The sequence below is a fragment of the Budorcas taxicolor genome, chromosome 17 (genome assembly GCF_023091745.1).
Source record: "Budorcas taxicolor isolate Tak-1 chromosome 17, Takin1.1, whole genome shotgun sequence".
Lineage (NCBI taxonomy): Eukaryota > Metazoa > Chordata > Mammalia > Artiodactyla > Bovidae > Budorcas > Budorcas taxicolor.
The window spans coordinates 5,044,179-5,063,714 of NC_068926.1; the positions used below are offsets into that span (position 1 = coordinate 5,044,179).

Genomic DNA, 19,536 nt, shown 5'->3' on the forward strand with positions numbered 1-19,536 from the left:
AAATATAGTCTATTATAGTCTATATTAAATAATCTTATTAGGATAGAATGTATTTCCTCAATTATTATACTTGAAGGGGGTCAAAATATGCCACCTCCAAATAAGCCACTCTGACGTAAGGATTATTTTGAGCTGGAGTCAATTGAGAAATAGCAGATGAAGAAGAGCTCTCTCTCTGACATCTGTCTACAAAGGCAGGGCACCCATTCCCATTTGTAAAGGTGCCTGCCATCTTCAATACCAGGAAGAGAGGAAGACTCTTAATCACCAGAGTGGAGCCTGCACAACAGACTTGACTAAACAACTCTTATCCACCGTATACATCCCGGTCACCTTCCCACAATTTACTGTCCCTAGCAGTCCAAACTTTTCCTTTGTCTAGTCAATTCCCCATAGTTTGTGGTTGTTTACTGAAATAGTATATAAGCTCTTGGGTCTAACTGCCTCTTCTAGTCTGTGAAGCTCCTATCAATGTAAAATTTAAAATATTACATAAAGTTCAAGAAAACATTTTATCTTGAAAAAAAAGAAATATCAATAAAATGTGTATATCTTTTTCTTCTGATATCTGTCTTTTGCCACGTTAATTCACAGGCTTCAGGTATGAACTTAAGTGTATAGAAGAAAAATGGTTCCTTCCCTATATACTATTAATATGCAGGAATGGAATGATTAGAAGTTTTCAATAAAAACTTTGTATGTAGTTCAGAGCAATTTCTTTACAACTAAAGGTTTATAGGCTTCATACTAATATGTATTTGTCACGAAGCAGGGACAAAGGCTAGAGGCAATCTCTATTATTTTAAGCAATGTCTGTTGGTGTTCGTGTGTGGGTATCTGAGGGACTGGTGAAGTGAATTAATCCAGAGGAGGTTTTAAAATGTGAGAGTTCAGGTCAGCAAAGGAGAACTGGAAGAGGGTAACAAAGAAAGCAGAGGGTTATGAAAGAATAGGGGAGGGAAAAATTACAACGTGAAACACAACTCCATTTATCACCTTAAAGAATTTCTGAAAAAAAAAAAAAAAAAAAAAGAATTTTTGGCTTCTGTCCCACAGGGGTGAACCAAGGCTGAGCTCAAATTCACTTACTAATTGTCTAATATTTGCCAAGGTGTCCACAGCTCCCACCCCAAATCCCAATAGATATGCTCTATTCAAAAAAAAATGTATGACCCTAGGTGGAAAGTAGGGAAGTACTTATGGATTGTTTAACCCATGACTTTTTCACCCTTTAAACTACTATAACTCTCCTAGACTTGGGTTTTCAGAAGGCTGTGCTATGGAAGCTTGGTTTACATACAACATTTTAACTTGATCCAGGACCTGTGTTCACAGAATCAACAACTTCACACTTTCTAAAAGAAATGTTATTTTCCAAGTACAAATGGTGTTTCTTCTTTCTCTCCACTAAATCATCAACTTTTTAAAAAGTACGTCAACTTTCCTGCAGAAATATATTGGAGAACAGATACGCACATGACACACCCATTTTCCAGCTCCATGCCTTCTGGGTAAGTTCTCTAAAGAGCATGATTAATAAATAGATTGGGCTTGTAAAAGCACCTGCTGTACAAGCGTCACATTCAAATGGAACTCACTGCGTCAATTAAACGGCGTGGGTGGGACAGGTCTAATTAGCCAGCATTATCTGCTAGACCTTCATAGAATGAAAGTACCAGAGCAGAGAGTGATACCCATTGACTGGATTAAATGCAGCTCTTTTCTCAGGAGCTCAAAGGGTTAGCACATCATCTACAGTTCTTTGACTGCATCCCTACTGAGCACTAAGATATCCCTAAGAATAGGGAAGGGATGGATTTGTCTGGCCTTAAGATAAGGAAACCGAAGCTGAGGGTTTAAATGACTTGTCCAAGGTCATCCAGTAAAATCAGTGAATCAGAAAGTTCGGATTTCAAGTATTCTGCCTTATCTGATAAGTTAATGTTACCTAATCGTAAGCAAGTTCAACACTTTACTGGGGTGTGTGTGTGTGTGTGTGTGTGTGTGTGTGTGTGTGTGTGTGACTTACAAAGATTATAGCCTTCTCACTTCAGTAGCTCCGACACTCCGATACAGAAGACTGGTTTAGGCCCTGAGCAAGCATGACACACCAAGTGTTCCAAATATATATATTTTAAGTCATACTATATGGCTGATTCATGTTGAGTTTTGACAGGAAACAACAAAATTCTGTATAGCAATTATCCTTCAATTAAAAAATAAATACGACTTCCCTGCCGGCCCAAGGGTTAAGATTTTATGCTCTCAACGCAGGGGACCCCGGTTCAATCCTCAGTCAGGGAACTAGATCCCACATGCCGCAACTAAAGATCCCACGTGCGGCAACGAAGACCCAGTGTAGCCAAATAAATTTAAAAAAAAAATTTAATAAATAAATAATAAAAATAAATAAATTAATACAATTTAAAAAATCATACTAAACTTTTCAGTTAAAGCCAGTTAAAAAGAATTTTATTTTGAATAGCTCTTGAAAATGTTTATGTTGAAATGGAGCAGGATCAAATGGTCCTTGCCCACCCATCATGTCTTCTGCCTGCCTTTTGCCTGTGGAAAACTTTAGTCAAAGAATAAGTTCAATCAGAGAACTGAGACATGCTGAAACAAGGAACAGTCAATGGAGACTAAATAAGAATAATGTCACCGAGCACAGTCAAGCCAAAGAGCATATTCTTTGAAATAATCAGTCATGTTGACTACTGAAATAAGCAGAAAGAAAACATCAACCTGGATTTTACTCTTTTTTAACCTTAAACTTTCAATTTTGGCAAGAAAAAAAAAAACATTTGTTCTAATCAAATGATCTATGCTGACTAAATGAAGTTTCCTGAGCAGACATTTTTATTCTCCAAAGAGGAAATAAAAAACATTTCATTCTAATTTTCACTCTAATTCCATGATAATTATTGTAGTGGGTGAGAGGGAGTCTTTGTTAGTATTGTTAATTTATATGATAAATTAAGTTTATTCATTAACAGTAATTTAAAATCATGACAACGTCACAATCTGTCACAAGTGAGCTGTTGAAGACTTCTGGATTTTCAGGACTCCCAGAATCAACACACAAGGTCTCCAACCCCCAAAGAGCTCCAAACCAAGACTTTGCCAAGATAATGATCATTCCCTGAATATAATTGGATAGCCACAGTAGAAAGAAATTTGACTGCTCCTGGAGGGAGAATGTGCTTAGAAAAACGGAGGCACAAAATGCACTCGTAAGCACTGTGGGAAGCTTCCAACCATCTGAATATGCCACAAGGAGTATCCACGAAACATCTGACAGCCTTTCTCCATCAAAGCGTCTGGGCACAACTGCAGATTCTGGTCTCCTTGGATTAGAAAAGCTGTAAGTACTTACTGGGCTTCCCTGGTGGCTCAGGGGGAAAGAATCCGCCTGCAATGCAGAGCCATGAGAGACATGAGTGCAATCCCTGGGTCAGGAAGATCCCCTGGAGGAGGGCACGACAACTCATTCTAGTATTCTCACCTGAAAAATCCCATGGACAGAGGAGCCTGCTGGGCTACAGTCCATAGCATCCCAAAGAGCTGGACATAACTGAAGTGACTTGGCATGCGCGCATGTAAATACTTACCTAGATTCTCAGCTACTCTTCTTTCCCCTTCTTGGTTTCTGAGCTGTCTGAGATCCTTCTTACACACATAACCAGCAGAAATTAAGAGCATGGTAATAAAAATCAGAATACAGAACTACTCTTTGGCTGGGGATCCGCAAGGCACACATGAACACACCTGGCTGTACTCCGTCTCTGCAGGAGCCAGCTTGCTTCAGGATGCAGGAACCAGCAGCGTCTGTTCACAAGAGGCCGACAGAGAGGGACTGATACGGACGCCAGGGCAGAGCGAGCCACTTTGAAACCACACCAACAGCCAACGCCAGTGAAGTGCCGACACGAGCCAGCTGTGAGAGCGCTTGTGTGGGGAGAATAGCTGAGGGTCCTTGCGGGGGAAAACCAGCAGTGCTGCTCACAGCGGGGCCCGCACCCCACTCAGGCCTTCGCTTTAACATCCGCATCTCAGTCTGCCCGCTCTGTTTAAAGCTGACACCTGCCCCAGTCTCCTGGCACTTAGTACCCCCGTCCTTGCTCCATTTTGCTCCCCAGCCCTGGTCCCTTTCCAATACAGGGTGCGATGGATTTATTGCAAATATTGCCTCCTGCCCAGCCCACCCCCACACTACGACATAACATTCACAAAGGCAGGGATTTTTATCTGATTGCTCTGCAGTAGTCCCAGCACCTAGAACTGTGCTTGGTACACAGTACACACATTTTGAAAACCTTTTTAGTTCATATTGGGGTATAACCAGTTAAGATATTGTGATAGTTTCAGGTGGACAGCAAAGGGACTCAGCTATACATACACATGTATCATCACTCCCATGCAGGCTGCCACATAACGCTGAGTCGAGGTCCAGGTGCTCGACAGTAGGTCCTTGCTGGTTATCCATTTTAAATATACATGTCCATCCCAAACTCCCTAACGATCCTTTCTCTCCATCCTTCCCCCAGCAAGTTAGTTCTCTAAGTCTACGAGTCTCTTGACACATTTCTGTAAGTGGACTGAATGAAAGTGTAACACGGGAACAGACTCAGTCCCAGCAGAAAAGAGCAGCGCTTGCTAAGTTACAAGACGAAGAGCATGGTTATCACCGGGCATTTGAACATTTTCACTTGAAATCGGACGTTACCTGCCTTCCCATATAAGTCTAATGATTAGCAACATAAGCCATGATCCAGAAGCTAAATATTTAGTGACATATGTGAACACTCTTACATACACAGGAAAAGAAATTGAGAACTACTAAAGACACATATGCATGGAAATAAAAAAAAAATCTAGGAAGGTTGACACATAAATTCCATGTTAGTGGGGACTTGCCAACTAAACCCAGCTTGTGTGGGTAAAAACACTGTAACCATCAGATAACGAAATCCTTGGGCACAGAAAAATCCTGCCCCAGCATTTCCTTCCCCACATCATCTCTGGTATTTTGCCTGATTCGCTTTCTCAAATCTACAACTTGGTGGAAATTACAACCAAGTGGAAAAGAAGAATTTGATAGGAGGAGATGAATGAAAGAAAAATGCCTGCATCCACAATTCCAAAGTTGAAACCATATCTCCCACTCCAAATTATACCGCTGAGATCAGAAAACCATCCAAGCCCTTTATTGCTGACGGTAGGGTGATGAAGAGTAGGCAGAAAGGGTAGAAGAGAAAAAACAGACTGGAAACGCCTTCTGGAGAAAGGGAGGCTGGTGAAAGCTTGTCTGGCTGGTCTAAGAAACATGGCTGGGAAACAGGTCAAGAATCCTTTGCAAAATCAAATTTTAACATGTGATTTGTGGGTAAGCGGCAGCATATTTGATTATATGTCTTCCTAAAGGCACTAGGTTCCATTTCCATTGTTTAATTTTATGGCATTCCTGGATTATGGTTTCTCTTTGTGGAACTTAACTGAATTTATTTATTAATATAGCTCCTTTTTTTTTTTTCTTGGACCAACGACAATGGTGCAGATGTGCTTAAATCAACTTCCCAAGAATTTAAAAGTCTTCTTTTACATTTCTAGGAAGGAGCTCTTGAACCACTGGGATTATCTATAAACTCACAGTAAACTACCTTTTACCTGCCAGAGCAGGTGGTACCTGGAGCTCAAGGTACGGATTAAAATACAATTCAAAAAACGAGGTATTTTTTAATTTTTCAAATTTATGAGCATATTATTATCCACTTGCAATGAAATCTGCATTGTTACTGAGGACTCAACTGGAGGAAAGAAAAGAGGACAATCTTCAGTGAAATTAAAGCAGGGTGACCTATTTCCAGTTCAATCAAGCCTCTATCCCAAATGGGCCATTTTGTAAATTAGAAAAGCCAGATGCAGTGTCTTTCTTGACGGGAGGAATGCGAGTGTGCATGGAGGCGGGGCAGGGGGCCTCAGGAAGCCATCCGCTTTACCTTCTGTCTCCAGAGAGGCGTGTGCCCAAGCTTTCCAGGGGGGTTCTCCTTCCCAGGGTCAGATGCATGACAGCTCCCTTAGACTGCTGGGCTTGGTCATATGGAAGCTGACTTTTAAGCCAAGCCCCCAATCTGTAATATGACAGCTACGCCTGTCTCCTCTACCTCTTTCTTTAGTTTGCCAACACTTGCCATTGCCTTCTTTGTCAAAGTACTCACCTTCCAGAGTCAGTTCTTAAGGTCTGCTTTGGGCTTTCTAAGTTCCAGAAGGCTGGGTCTGTGTGATGGGGAGTGTTAAGTGGTCAGGCTAATTGACATTCATCTGTCGGTGCCCTGGGACAGTCAGGGTGAGTGGGGTCTCCTCTCCCCACATCCATCACCTTGCCAAGTCTCTTCCTTGCTTTCCTTGGGGACTACACAAAGAGGCTGAATATTCTGGGGAAAGGCAGAGGGCAGCCAGGGCCCTAAGCCCCAGGAGGTGGGCGAGATTAGCGAGAAAGAAGAGAAATCTATTCTGCATCGGAACTTCAAAAGACACAGGCGTATATAGCAGCAATACGTTTTTTCCCCTGGAGGCATATTATTTAAATCTGTTGTTGATTAGAATAAATGTTTACTTAAACTAATAAGTTTCCAATCATAATAATAAAAGCACTTAGAAGAATGGAATTCTCAATACAGAATATGAAGGCAGAAGTGAGTAAAGTAGAAAAGGGGAGACTGGCATGCAAAAGCAGGAATCAGTATCTCCTCCAATGATGTTATTTTAATAATTATATTGGGTTTCTTTTTCCTCAGTATTTGGTCTAGTCTGAATCTGCAAATTCTTCGAGGAAGTCTGATCTGGTCAATTCTGATAAACTGCATAATAATAATATTCAAAGAACCCTAATAGAAAGCAGATCCTATAAATCTACACTAAAATTCTTATATAAGTAGTAAAGGGACACAGATGGTATTAGGTTGTTTTTTTTTTTGAAAAGTAATCACAGGTGTGTGCAAATGAGAATTTTACCACAATTAAAAGTAACTCGGTCACATTTTTTAAAAGAAAAAAAAATGACAGAAAAAAATTTGTGGCAATTTTTTAAGTTTGGAAGTATTTCTCTCCTATATATCTCAATAATACATATAAATATTTGGCTGAAGTCTTAGTTTTATCAGAGAGGTAATGAAAAAAAAGCACAAGGGAGTCTTAAAAATTAAGCTTAGTTAAATAAATAGCTACATATTTAGGATTTTTTTCCTACTTAATAAGGATAGGTAAAAGGAAGTCCTGGGTTTAGAGAAATTAATGTCTAAAGAAATCTAAGTGAAGGACATTTTTACTTTAGTAAGACAAAGAATGAGTATTTTTTTTTACCATCTTTCACAAGCAACAAAATCACTCAACTTTTATCATATAAAAAAAAAAAAATAAGTCATCCCAGGATTATAACATTAACTATGGTGAAAATATATATAGATTTTACTCTCCATTTAAAAATGTGTGGGTTATATATACGCTGTTTTCTTGTTTCTTGAAACAGCACATTCTACCAGAGAACATTTTTAATTCAGCAGTGTTTTAACCTTTCCAATGCCAACCCCTCGTGTCTTTCCAGGAGAAAATTGGACAGAAACACTTGGAGGTTTAGGAAAGGCCGCTATTCACATCTCTGCAACAGAAAGCTGCTTTCTCCACCACAGCACACATGAAACTTCTCATTGTGTGCTCCCTCTGGAGGGGCGTGCATTATTTAACAACACAGTGGGTTAGGAAGGATGCTGCTAAAGCATCTGTCCAAAAATACTGAAAGGCACCGGCAAATAGGTTCACAGTGGGCAGGAGTGAATCCTAGTACTTAAATCGATTCAAGAATCTGGGCAAACAAATGGCTTTCCTTACACCGTCTGATTAAAACAAAGCCGGGAACAAAAAAGCACTCACAATTTACTCATGAGGAATAAAACTACTGCAAGGTGATCTAAACCACAGAAGTGAACTAATAATTTTTAAAATGCCTCATTCTGAATCTATGGACCTGTTCCTTGAAGCTGATAGTGAAACCATCTTTTCTTAAGACAGAAATACCATTTTACCTTTGGGTTCAGAAATCTACTAATTAACATTCAATTTTTAATTTGAAATAATAGCCTTCCTACTTGCTCTCCTAATCCCCTGCCCCCCTACCTCAATAAGGAATAATGGCAGGGTGGGGCATCGTTGCACAAACAGCTCTTGGATACAAAAATGATGCCTACTGTTTCAGGAAGCAAACCTAAGGTCCAACCCAAGATTTTTTCCCCCCCTTCTGTGTAGTGCTGCCATTGAACTCCACCCAGATTTGAGTCTATTTCAAAGGCAGCAAAAAAAAAGTCAGAAAAGGCCCCAAATGTTCTCCTGCATGTTTTCTGACCATCAATGGCATTCAGAATTCAGAGGGGCGAGTCATGCATTACGAATGACTGGGTTTCCAATGGCAACTGGGAACTGTGGCTCTCAACCCCAGGGCTCCCTAACAGAGGACATGGTGGGGGAGGGTCGAATCACACGGTCTCCTCTACCCTGGGGTACCGAGGGAAAAAACCCTGTATTTAAGATAGGCCTATATACACATTAAAATAAAACTAGTAAAAATAAAGATCCAGTTAGACCACATTAGAAACTTGATAAGAAAACCTTGCATGATGATCGCCCTAGTCTTGCTAGTTTGATGCTTTTGTTTAAGCAGAGTGGGTCTCCCTCTGTCTGACAGTTACAGAGCACACAGCGTCACCATTAGAGAGAAGAGAGGGGTGAACACCAGCACAGAGGCAGCAGGGTGAATTAGTTATTCACCTGGGCTAAGACTAAGCAGTATGAACACCGAGGACCTACCCATTTCTGCAGACAGACTAACGAACGAGGCAAAGAAGACATCTTCCCCCACCTGGCGCTGCAGCCCGCGGCCACCCAAAAGAACAATGCACATTTCTGCTCAAGACTGGAGTTTGGAAGCAGCATGCAAAGAGACTGGTTAAAATTCCCTACCATGCAGTGCAGCCATCATCAGCAGCCCAGCATATCTTCTGCTCTATGGAGTGGTGTGCCAGCTCATGAACAGAAGAGAGGAAGAGAAAAATGGAGGAGGCAAGAGAAGGCTCAGGACAGTCGGCAGGGATGTTTCTGGGTCATGAACAAGTGGGAGACCCCTTTCGATATTCAAACCAATCAACCTTTATCTCCCAGGACATCTTTTTCCCACTCAGCGTCTGTTGAAAAGACTGCAGCAGACCAAGCAAGGGATTATGGGATCGGGATGCAGCGGCGAGCTGCAATGAGATTCGTGGGTGGCTTGCGCTCCCCTCTGAGTCAGCAGTCAGCTGTTTCCACGCTCCTGTGCTGGGCCGCGGCACCATCGCCAGAACCGGCTGCACGGTTACCAGGGGGAGGACTGTCTGTGCACAGCTCCCTGCGCCCGCAGCCGACAGGCTTACCAACCCGAGAGAGGGTGTGCCGCCAAGTAATCGAAAGGGGATGCAGTGTGGAAAGATCCCAGGAAAAAATTAGGCACGCGGGAGCTCAGCAGGAAAAGTTCGAATTTAGAAGACTGGGTGGAGTGTGAGAGCACAAACTCACTTCCCTTAGTAAGGAGAAAAAAAAAAAAAGATCTATTTCCTTAGATTTTTTAACTAGCTTGAAACACCAATGCAAATTTTTTTTTAAATGCAAAACAGCCCAGTTCAATAAGGCTCTACTTTTTCCCTTCTTGGTCTTACCCAGGAAAGGGTCTATAAAATACAGTTCCTCAAAGTCAAATCATGCAAATGATATTTCTCTGCTTTTTGTCGTTCTAATCATTCAGAAAAAAATCATGTAAGTCAATATTTATTTCAGGGGGACAACAGAACCTTTTGTTTTTCTGATGACGCCAACGTTCTCAAACGTTAGAAACTTTGTCAAACTTGACATATTAACATAACCCCTCTATCATTTAACTGATCCTGAAAAGGCTTTAGTAACAAAAATGACCAGCAAGAAGCCACATAAAAAGTTAGGTCTTCATATTACAAACAATACTTTAGAATATAAAAATCCTATATATCAGAATGGAATCCATAATCATTCCCTTTCTATAGCAATGGAGCAGGGAAATGCATTGCTTTCTATCCCTTGGTTAGTTACTAGTTTAAAAGTAGACACTAATTATTTTATTTAAATGATAAAAACTGAATTTGCATGTTTAATAACATTAATATTCATTAAATTCTTTCCATGTAATCAGGCATTGCAGCAAGCCCGGTGAAGGGGCACTCAGCTCTGCAGAGGGGCAGGAGGGGAAGGTCACAAAGAATTTGGTGAGCTTGACAAATCCAGAAAAATGCACAGACATGCCCAAATTGGCATAGTACACAGTTCTCAAAAGCCCAGGTTAACACCTGCTCTAGAAGTTTTGCTTTGTTTTTTAACAGCTTTATTGAGACATAGTTCACATACTAAACAATTCACCCACTTCAAGTGTACAGTTTTCATCATTTAAAAGTCTACAAACAATAAATGCAAGAGAGGGAGTAAAGAGAAAGCAACTCTCCAGCACTGCTGCTGAGAATGCAACTGGAACAGCCACCGTGGAGCACAGCATGGATGCTCCTTAAAAACTAAAAACAGTGCGGCCATATGATCCTGCAATCCTGCTTTGGGGCACTGATCTGGAGAAAACGCTAGTTTGAAAGGATACATGCACCCCAACGTTCACAGCAGCACTACCGGCAACAGCCAGGACGCGGAAACAGCCCAAACGCCCATCAACAGGCAAACGGAGAAAGGTGTGGAACCTATACACACATACATGCACCGCAGAACGTTGCTCAGCTGTAAAGGGAGGAAATAACGTCCTCTGCAGCAACATGGATGGACCTAGAGATGATCATACTGAGCGAAATAAGCCAGATAAAGACAAGTATCATGTGATATCACTTACACATAGAGTCTAAAAAATGATACAAATAAACTTATTCACAAAACAGAAAGAGACTCACAGACGCAGGAAACAAACTTATGGGTACCAAAGGAGAGATAAATTAGGGCTCTGAGATTAGCAGATACACATACGGTTTTATATAGTAGCAGATGGAAAATAGTTGAAGGTCCTACTGTATGGCATACATCTTGTAATGAAGTATAATGGAAAAGAATCTGGAAAAAATATAACCGAATCAATTTGCAGTACACTGGAGACTAACACTACACTATGAATCAACTATACCTCAATTTAATACGTTTTTACAGCTGGACCCTTTAGCTGTTACCCCACCTTCCCATCCCCCACAGTCCTAAGCAACCACTAATCTACCGTTTGTCTCTTATCCGTTCAGTTCAGTCGCTCAGTCGTGTGCGACTGTTTGTGACCCCATGGACTGCAGCACACCAGGCTTACTTGTCCATCACCAACTCCCAGAGCTTGCGCCAATTCATGTCCATCGAGTTGGTCATGCCGCCCAACTAAATCGTCCTCTGTCGTCCCCTGCTCCTGCCTTCAGTCTTCTGTCCCTGCAGATTTTCTTACTCTGGCATGTTACATAAATGGGATCATATAATAATGTGGATCGAGCAACTGAATTGAACTGAACTGAGGGGTCTGGCTTACTTCACTCACAGAACAGTTCCAAGGTTCATCTCTGTGGCTTGTATCAGCACTTCATTCTTCTATATGGCTGAAAAATACTCCACTGTACAGATAAGCAGATGGATATTTTGTTTATGGACATTTGAGTTGTTTCAACTTTTTGGCTGTTATGAATAAGGCTGCTATAAACATTCATATATAGGTGTTTGCTAGAAGTTTACAATTTAATTAGAATCCACTCTGGGAACTAAAGGCAAGCACATCCCACTCCAAGCTACGTCTTCTTCCTAAGACAGGCTATCACAACAGTCCCTGACTTCCTAAGACAGGACTCTCCTCTCATTTGCGTTTCTGATGAAATTTACTGACCATGATGAATCCGGTAGCCAAGTGCATCGAAATCTACTCCTCCCCTCTGACGTCATTTCTTCTGACCCCTCCACTCAACCCAAACTGTGGGGCACACACTCGGAGTGAGTCTCTGTTCTCACAGGACGGTGAGGAAGTGGGAGAGATCCTTGGTCTCGCTGCCTGGCTTGCAGTCAGAGAAGCTTCACCTACTCACTCAATCATTGAATGTCTAGCGTGTGCCAGGCATTGAACAGGCTCTGAGGATACAGAGACGAACAGAACGGTGGCTCAGCCTTCAGGAAGATCACAGTCCAGAGCGGGAGACGGATGAATAAGCAGGTAATTGCAGTTGGGAGTGGTTAAGTCCTTGACTAGTGGTCATAGCTATTGGTACAGTTTCTTTCTGGGTTGGAGTTGTATTGAGACCTTCTGCAGCCAGAGGGTAAAGCCGCAAGAGCAGAGATGAGTCCAAGATCCTTGGGGCTGAGTCTGCGGCATGCCGTGCAGACTTCGGGGTGCTGTGTTACCCCTCCCCAGTGTTTCCCCCCAGCTGAATAGACGTTAGAGAGCTAACTGTCCTCAGTCAGTTGCGGTCACTCAGGAAGTGTAAATAGTGCACACGTGTAAGAACACGAGAGGTGCTAATAGAGCTGGGCTTGGCGGGACCCTGGGAGACAGAGAAGGGAAATTTACTGACCGTGTATTACGTGTCAGGTTCAATTCAAAGTCCTTTGTGTAGTCTACTTATCTCCAATCAAGGGCATCTCTGCTAGAACATAAACCTCTTAGGATGGCATATAGGGCCATTTATGATCTGCCCTCTGCCTTCCTCATTTTTTTTCCTTGTTGTAGCCTCCCCAGTCACACTCTGGTTCCAAGTCATGCCACCATGTGTTTTTTAAGCAGAACAGGGCAGGGCACCAATCCCCCTGATGGAGTGGTGGGGTACGCATTCAGGAATGGGAAGGGGCATTTTTGATCCCCCTGATGGAGTGGTGGGGTACGCATTCAGAAATGGGAAGGGGCATTTTTGATCCCCCTGATGGAGTGGTGGGGTACGCATTCAGGAATGGGAAGGGGCATTTTTGATCCCCCTGATGGAGTGGTGGGGTACGCATTCAGGAATGGGAAGGGGCATTTTTGATCCCCCTGATGGAGTGGTGGGGCACGCATTCAGGAATGGGAAGGGGCATTTTTGACTGTCCTACTGATTATGTGTCTGGGGGCTAGGGGTAGGGAGATACTACTGAGGTTTAGTGCCTGAGGCAGGATGCCTGGCATCCCCCAGCACGTGGGAGGGTCTCCTACAAGTATCTCTGTCCCCTCACTCTGCTGATAGCAATGTAAGAAACATAGCATTTGTTCGAAGAGGAATGTGCAAGCTCTTCTGACTCCTCTCCCGGGTTAACTCCTTCAAGTCCTCCAGAAATCCACAAAGACAGCTGCATTTTAGGAAGGATTCCCTGTGGCTCCTTCAATCCCAGACCCTCCCATCCCCGTGTGGACTGGGTGCTGCTCCTGAGCTCCACAGCATTCTTTGCTGGAAACTACTGCCTGCTCCATCTCTTACCTCTAACTCCACAGCCCCTATGCAATGCCTGTCACATAGCAAGCAGCCAGGAGGTGGGTGTGCAGCGACAGAAGCCCTACCAACGATGAGCCATGTAGCACCATGTAAAGGTTCTGCTCGTCTCAGAACTGGAAAGTCGCTGGGTCAGAGACCATTACGGAAAGGCAATTCTTCGTACCTGATTTGTGCTTTAGAATTTAGAAAGCACCTTCACAATACAAAGCAACGCAAACCCAGAGACAGAATTTAACAGGGATGGACAAATCTGACTCCATATTGGATCTGCTTCTTTCGCTTTAACTTTGGTATACTATTGCCTTTGCTCTAAGTTCAGAAGGCCGTCTATAGCCTGAAATATACAGGATGGCCCACTCTCAAGGCTCTGGCCTTTAAAAGTGTAACACTTCTCCATTCATATAAGATAAAAAGTTGCAGAACAGAGAATAATGTCTTTTAGGAGGTTTACAGGAACATTTTGACTGGATAGCTGCAAGAACAAAGGATTCTGGCACCAAAAGGTTTGCTGCAACCAACCATACCCCCTTTCCCTTTTTAGTAGAAAAGGAGCCTGGGGAATTCCCTGGCCATCCAGTGGTTAAGACTCTGCACTTCAACTACTGTGGGCCTGGGTTTGATCCCATCAGGAAACTGAGGTCCCTCAGTCTTGTTAGACTCTTTGCAACCCTGTGGACTATAGCCCGCCAGGCTCCTCTGTCCATTGAATTTTCCAGGCAAGAACACTGGAGTGGGCTGCCATTTTCTCCCCCATGGGATCTTCTTAACCCAGGGATTGAACCCGGGTCTCCTGTGTCTGCTGCATTGGCAGATGGAGTCTTTACCATTGAGCCACCTAGGAAGCCGGAATGGTATCACCAAAAAATAGAAAAATAAAACAAAATAATGACTCTATTGAAAAAAAAAAAAAAGCCTGAATTCTAACCTGGGGAAGATGGCTGTTTGGGGCACTAGTCCATCATCTCGACCTGCTGGCTTTCTGAATGCAGTTGCTGCTCCTTGCCCCAACAACTTGCCTTTACTTATCGGCCTGTCACGCGGTGAGCAGTAACAAGAGCAGGTACCTTATTACTTTAGTGGAAACTGAGGTTCAGGTTTATAAGACCAGCCCAGAGTGCAGCAGCCATTAGGCAGTGAGGTGAACTAAAGTTAGGGCCTTGTGGCTGGCATAGCTCCTCTTTCACGGTGCCACAATGCCCCTCAAGGATGGGCAAAGGCCGGGACAGGGAGCAGCCAGTCCCACAATGCAACAGAGCCAGCTGGTTAGAGAGGGGATGTCTTTCAGGGAAAGATAAGTGCAACCAACTAGGAGGAGGCCGCCTAAAACCAGGAGCCTATAAAGTCAACCTAATATAATCGTCATTTAGTTTAGTTGTTGTTTTGTTTTATTTCATAATCTTTGTTTCCAAAAGCCTTTCTGAATATTGTTGCCAAATTGTCTTCTGAAAGAAGATGGTAAGGAATGATTATTTCCAGTTCAGGCTTGAGTGACTGCAGAAGAGATATTGTTAGGATGGATTTTAAAGATCAGCAGCCCACAAGTGACCCCTCAGAACCAGACTCTTCCTGTCAGTCCAGACTCTTTGCAACCAACTTGGGTGAATGGTTTAGCTTGGACCCCAAGAGGCAGTCCTCTCCTCTCCTTTGGCAGAGGCGGCATAGACCGCTCACCCTGGAGTCTAGGAGTCATTCTTCAGTGGTGGTGGAAAGGTCCTATACCAAAGAGGACTGTTTGAAAATAATGGTTGATAAAGCAGAAACAATCTTCCCTTTAAAAGTGTCCTTGCAAAGAGAGATGGTCCAAGTTGGCCTTAACCTAGTGGGGTTCTGTGGATGATGAAAACAGAACCAGCTGACTCAGTTACAGCCCAGGAACTCACACCAGAACTCATCTTGGAATTACCATTTAATTTTTTTGGGGGGGAAAAGGGAGTGGGAGTTACCATTTAATGTCATGCATTTTACAAATAATTATGTGCCAGGTGGTGTACTAGGCAGTGAAGACCCAAAAATCAAGTCACAGGCATGTTGATTGGGTCTCAGGTGTCAGGACGGCCCTTCCTAGACAGGCCACACCCAAAGGTAGTGGGGTTTGCAACTTGAACATATCTTTTTGAGGGACGTAATTCAACCCCTAGCCTCTACTACTATGGATGAAAGGCTACCACAAGGCCTGGGCTGATGCAGACCCACCTGAGAAGGGCCTGGCTTTCCCGTAGCACCGTTCTCTCAAGAACAGAGTTGAGATACGTGGAGAACGTTACACCTGTCTCGTTCTGGTGTGCATGAGCGGAACTCCAAGGTGGCTGCACAACTGGAATGGCGTAAAAGGCGGGTGGGACAAGGGGGCTACGCCTTGTGCTCCCCTCCGCTGGCTTTTATCTCTGGTACACATCCCAAGCAGGGGAGCGAGGCAAGAGGTTCTGAGCCTCCCAACAAGGTGAAGGCGTATGCTGCCTGCTTCGCATCCTGTGCCGATGATTACGAACCATATCATTACCTTAAAATCTGTCTTGGGGGTCTGGGTGGCAGCTTGAACCCACAACCATCTGAGTTTCTTCTTCTTGCCCTCAGAAGCCCCTTCTCAGCCTGAAGATGTCCTTCACACAAAAGACTGAAGCAGAACAGGATTCTGCAATCCATCAGACATCCCAGCAGCGTGCTAACCCTTCCTTATTCTTTGTCTTGCTCTGACTATGACAAAAATAACAAGCAAAAGCAAGCAAACAAAATGCTCTTTTGTTTTACTGCTCTTTGGCCTCACTAAGTTTAAGTCGACCATCTGTCCTGAGCATCGCTGGAAGAGAAGCTCCCAGTTCTAACTCTGGGTCCCTAATTACTGATGTCCATGCTGATGAGCACATCAAGACCGAGGGTTGTTTTCCTCTCCGCCAGTTTCACGATCACACTTTTCATTTGGACAATTAAACCCAAGGCAGCGCCAAGTTCCGGCTTGCCTCAGCGGTTTACCTTGTTTAAGTAATCACTGCAGTGGCTCTGACTACCAGGTTGGGATTTAGAGTCAGGGATTCTAGGTAGCAAATTTCCCCCGGTGACTGCCCTGCCAAGGCCGGGGCTGAGGCCTAGCCAAGACCTGAGCTGGGCGGGGCACAGCCCTGACCTGAAGGTCCCGGGGCTGCTGATGCGGCTGCGGTGCTGGTATCACCTTGCTGGACCCTGACTCCCTCTTCCCCGCGTTTCTTCCTCTCTGTCCCATAGGATTATTTTTTAACCAAGGTATAATTCAGAGAGAACCTTACAAAAGTACATGTCTGCTGACTAAGTATTTCCGCTTCCAGAACTCTAGTCTAAGGAAATAATCCCCCGGTGACGGCCAATCTCCCAGCGCCTGGCTTCCGAGGCCAGGCGGAGCCCGGAAAACAGCCCTGGGTCCAGACGCAGCCCGGCCGCGGTTCCTATGGCAACAGGCTCCACCCCGAGGCAGCCGCTCCGTAGACGCGTCCACCGCTCTGCCTGTACTCTGAATCTTTCTTTCTCTCCCTGGAGGCATCCTTTTCTAACCTTATTCTCAACAGGAGGCAAGACGACTGTATGAAATAACTGATTCACGTGGTGGTGATGCCAGCGCCGAGGAGGGCGGGGAGACTCAGGCTTTTCATTGCGGTGACAGCAATCAACGCTGTAACAGGGACCACCGAGGCCTGCCCCTCCCGCAACGCAGGTGCGCCCGCTGCGGCGCTTTCCCATCCCCTGGGCTGCGCCTCGCCTCGCCTGCCTTCCAGGCCTGCAGGCTTCCGCATCTGAGCTACCTTAACCAAGGTGCCACCGGGCCAAGGTGGGGTTTTCTCCGTTCACAAGCCTGAGTTTCCTGAGGACGTCTAGAGCTCAGCGCCCTAACGCGAAGGGTGGTACTCAAGGAGGAAGCTGGGCACCTTGGCAGAGGGAATAATCTGAGGATGGTGAAACTTGGCCCCACCCGCAGGAGGCTGCCTCACCCAACACCTGTAACCAGGGGAGAGCATTTCCCTAAGCAGCCTGAGAGGCACACGCCACACTGGCCACCTGTATTAGAATCATACTGCCAAAGTCAACGTGCAGCTGTAATTTAGGCGCTGGCTCTGGAGACAAATCTGTATTTGCTCTGTGTTCAGGCTGCTCATTGCTTCTGTAAGCTCCCTTGGGAACTGTCCCTTCATAAGGCTGTCGTGATGATTAAATGATACAGCATGGAGGGGCCTGAGCGCCAAGCTCAGCGCACAACATGCTCAACCCTCAAGTCACTACGACCAGGGCAGGGGTGGGGAGTATGGGCTGTGGTGCCAGGATGGGTTGAGTCCCCATTCTGCCACTGATGAGTCTGAGCAAGTCCTTGAGCCTCTCTGTGCCTCAGTGTCCTCATCCATATAATGGGCGTAATAACTTGGCTCATTGGGTTTGTGTGAGACCTGAATGGTTTAGTCTATGAAGAGAACCCACCCCAGTGCCTGGCACACAGCAAGGAGTCAGTTCGCATACTAGGAGAGCACAGGCACTAGCAGTATCGCCTCTAGCAGGCTGGAGCTCCCTTAGGGATGACTAGCGACTCTCTTTTGTATTCCGAGAGCCTGGCTCATGTAGGGGCTCAATAAACATTTATTTTTTGGATGAAAAGTTAATTCTCTTCTTATGCCAACCAAAGTCAGGAAAGGAGAGTGGGCAGAATCATGGAAAATCAGAAACAATGTATCTGTCCACTTTTATCATCCTGGAAGGACACAGCCTCCCTCAGCCTCAGCCACTTAGCAATGGTGTCTCCCACTGGCTCTGACACTTTTGAGGAAGAGGCTGCAGCGCTACTTTGTTGCTCTGGTGAGCCCTCACACTGACTCTTAAAGATAGGCCAGCCCAGCAAGGAAGAGGGTCTCTGCTCCCATCCCTCTGGCTTGTTCTTGTGAGAAAGAGCCCTGGTACTTTCTGCTGGTCAGCAACCAGTGGACATGAGTCCTCACTGGTCAGTCGCTCGCCTTCATACCCAGTAGCCTTCTTGGAAATATAAGAAGAAAAAGGATTCCTTCTGGCACCTTTCCAGAGTCAACATTTCCTCTTTGAGGAAAGCCATCCTCTCTAGATGTGAGAATGGGGGCCCTCGCTTCATGTCCTCCACTGAATGGACCTGCTCTAAACACTGACTCATCCAGCTTTCTCCCTGGGTTAGCAGCATGCCTGGGCTGGGTGCCAGGAAACCACAGTGCCACCAGAGGTGAGCAGAGCAGGGGCAGGAGAGTAGGCGCAGCCAGACCATAGCAGAGGGGGTGTATGCATGGGTCAGGTCAGGCCTGGCAAGTCCAGGGCACCCTGTATCTGGTGCGGCGGGAGTCAGCTTGGTGCCGGGTGGAGCCACCCATGGCCTGACGGCCAATGCCAGGGGCATCCCCACTCTTCCTCAATAATGTCTTTCCTCTTCCTGTCTCTCTTCTCCCTGTTCTCCTGCCCTCTCCCCATTGCCCACCCACTTCCCTTACTCCACTAGCTTTTAATTTCCCTCTACTATGTCCTGGGTGCTGTGCTGGGGTCCACATTCAGCCACCATCCTTAAGGGACTCGTGCACTCTTATGCGATGCAAACACAAAGTCTCAATTAAACATAAGTTAATGAAAATAAAAATAAATTTGATCTCAAATAACTTTCATCTATGGCCTCCACCTCAGACCCAGCAAGGATGCTCATGGGTGCCACTCCAGCTGACTGGGATGGCATTCTGCACTGGATGATATTCCAGACTCTGGAGTCAGACATATGTGTGTGCAAATCCAGCTCTAACACGGACCAGGGATGTGATGTGGGGGAAATTACACAACTTCTCTGGCCCTCCTTCTCCTCCTCTGTAAAACAGCGATAGAGCAGTTACACCTGTAGGGCTGTTATGAGAATAAAATAAGTGGATGCCTGAAAGATGCTGAGCATGGTGCCTGGCATACAGTCAGACTCAAAAGACATCACTATGGTGGTGGTCTTAATTACTGAATCCTGGGGTCAGAAAGCTTTCTCTGGAAACATTTTAGACTCTGTGGG

At 44.8% G+C, this 19,536-nt stretch overlaps 1 protein-coding gene across 1 annotated transcript in view; it reads right to left on the reverse strand.

Annotated features, from left to right (window-relative positions):
* The window catches only part of TRIM2 (tripartite motif containing 2), a 126,099-nt gene that overhangs the window by 57,789 nt on the left and 48,774 nt on the right, over window positions 1-19,536 (reverse strand). The gene's annotated exons all lie outside the window — the stretch shown is intronic.